This window comes from Pteropus medius, unplaced genomic scaffold, assembly GCF_902729225.1.
Source record: "Pteropus medius unplaced genomic scaffold, Ma_sr-lr_union100, whole genome shotgun sequence".
NCBI classification, from domain to species: Eukaryota; Metazoa; Chordata; class Mammalia; order Chiroptera; family Pteropodidae; genus Pteropus; species Pteropus medius.
The window spans coordinates 2,120,835-2,123,585 of record NW_024343732.1 but is presented as its reverse complement, the minus strand read 5'-3'; positions in this window follow the sequence as shown (position 1 = coordinate 2,123,585).

The window sequence follows — 2,751 nt, the reverse complement described above, 5'->3', positions numbered from 1 at the left end:
CCAGCCAGGTCTGGAGAGGGGGCGGGGCCCCGTTGAGGGGGCGGGGTATTCGTGTGGGCGGGGCTCTTGGAGAGCGTGGTCTGTCGAGGAGTGGGGCCCGTCCGAGGAACGGCGGGAGATTGGCCGGGTAGGTCTACAGAAGGGCGGGGCCTGGTCTGGGTTGGGGAGGGGCAAAGAAGATGGGTGGGGGGATAAAGGCGTGGCCAGTGGTGAAGCCTAATGTAAGAGTGCGACAGGAGAGTAGTGGGTGGACAGGTACAAGGAACCTGGCTAGGAGTCGGGTCCGGCCTGATGGTGAGCAGCTACAAGTCTGGGGCAGGGTCTGATCTGGAATTAGGGAGGACCGAAGCCTAGATGGGAGGAGGGACTTGTGGAAATGGGTTTCAGAGCTCTGAGAAACACCCCTCCACTCCTACGGTCAAGCCCTCCCCAAAACCTCAGACGTGGGAATTCACTCTGTTTCCAGGCCTCAAACTTCCAAACTGTTTGTGGGTCCCAGCCCTCCCCTGACCTACCCAGCCAGAACCTCCACCCTCAGACCTCAGCATCTGCCCTCAAATCCCCAAACCTCCTGCTTCACTCACAATTCTGGTTCTCGCACCCCTAAACCCCCACCCTCAGATTATCTCCCCATCCTCTACTCATATCACAAATTCCACTCCCCCATTCCTCACCTGCAGACCCTTCAAATCCACGCTTACACCCCAAAGTCCATTCCACTAAGCCCAACCCCCCTGGAGCTGGATTCCAAAGCTCCAGCACCCCAGACACCCCAATCTTCAGCCAGAGCTCAAAGCCCCACATCTGTGTCCTTGTCTTTTTTCTTTCCTTTCGTTCCTCTGCTCTTCTTTCATTCCCTCCCCTCTCTGGACCCCTGGAACCCAGGGCCAACAAGGCCTCTGTAAAGCTCCCAGAGCTTTTGAGGGCACCTCCACTCCCAGCCAGTGGAAAGTCTAGGACCTCTCCCCCAACAGGATTCAAGGTCCTGGGATCCTCTCTTTAGCCTTGAGCCTATTTATTCTTTTGCCCTCTGAATCAGAAAATCCTCCTTGTGCAGCCTCAAGCAAAGCCCAGGGGTTCTAATAAGCCTCAGAGCCCTCACTGCAATCTGTGCTGGGAGAAGGGGGTGGACATGGGCTGGAGACCCTAGAGGAGGAAGCAAGGGGCTTTCTACAGGTAGAACCAGACCCAGCTGATCCATGTCCAGCAGAGGGGTGGGTACATAGTAGATGCTCAACTCACTACGACATTGTGCAAGCTGGCAGATTCCAAGTGCTGAAGGGTCTTGTTCACTTCATCACACAGTAAGTGCTCAATAAATGTTAAATGTGCGTGTGCATGAGCAGCATGCATTCCAGCAAGCTCTGCACACACACCCTTTCCCGCCTGTGGTCAGCTGTCACTCAAGCCTTTGTTCCAGATGAACCACATGCAGGCATCAAACCCTGCTCAGCCAAGACTTACAGCTCACACGCCTGCCACATATATGGCTGCAGTCAATGGCATCCATATGCACGCACACTTCATAAACACCCAGATTCAACCCACATGTCAGACACACAGACACACAGCACAAGATCACTAGGCCCCTGGCTGTGTGCACACACATAGCATGCTGTAGATGCGCAGTGCTGTGGACACACTAGGTACTCCAAGATCACACGACACAGGACAGCCAGTGCAAAGGACCTGAGGCAGTAGCGTACCTGGAGTGTTGTCTGGCAGGGAAAAGTGAGGGAGAGAGAGAGAAGAGGAAAAGTTGGGGTGGGTGACAATGAGGGGTGCTCTAGGTCATGGAGGGCCTTGTGGACCACTGTGGAGGCATTTCCCCTATGTGAAATGAGAGGGGTGTGTCAGCAGAGGGGATATAACCAACATGACAGTCAGGGGCAATATCTTGAATTAGGGACAGCATTTTGGAGTATTCTAGGCCAAATAATGGGGCTCAGTCCAGAATTGTGACAAGGGAAGTGTGGGAGGTAGTCCTAGCCAGGAGGTACTTTGAAGGTGGAGCCAACAAGAGATGTGACAGATGGGATGTGGGGATGAGGCAGAGCAAGACCAAGGTTCTTGGCCTGAGCCTGATTGCTGGGATGGGGCACAGACAGGTGGGGACCTGGAGGGTCCACGAAGATTACTACACACTCTCATCCAATAATGATGACCTGTGGTCTGGAAGACCCTCCCTGCAGGCAGCACACAGCAGGCAGCATCCTGAGGCCTAGCCACCATCTGGCCCACAGCTGGCACAGCTCTCTCAGAGGCAGGGGCCTCGCCACCTGCTCCCCTCCTCTGGACCAGCTGTGGGACTCATGGCCCCATAGCTCAGAGGCTTCCTTGTAAACTCCGGGTGTGACAGAGGAGGAAACTGAGGCGTGAAGGCTAGAAGATGCCTTGTTTCCTACAGGTTTCCTCATGCTGGGGCTTCATCCACCTATCTGCCCTTCACCACAGAGTGGCCTGGGAGTGAGCTGCAGACACTCCCAGTGCCTCCTTTTGCTTCTCTATAAACTAGACAGATTAACATCTAATAAATACTCGCTACCATCACCCTTAGCTCTGCATCCACTTTTTACGAGCCATGAGGCCTTGAATGGGTTGCTCCAGCTCCTTATGCCTCAGGACAGAGCAGAGGCCAGGATGAAAGAAACAATGTATTGTGCTCAGAACAGCTCAGTTAGCCCTAAGTCCATGCCAACTCATGGCACTTCCCCACTCCTACGCTCACTCTCCACCCTCCAGCACTGCTTG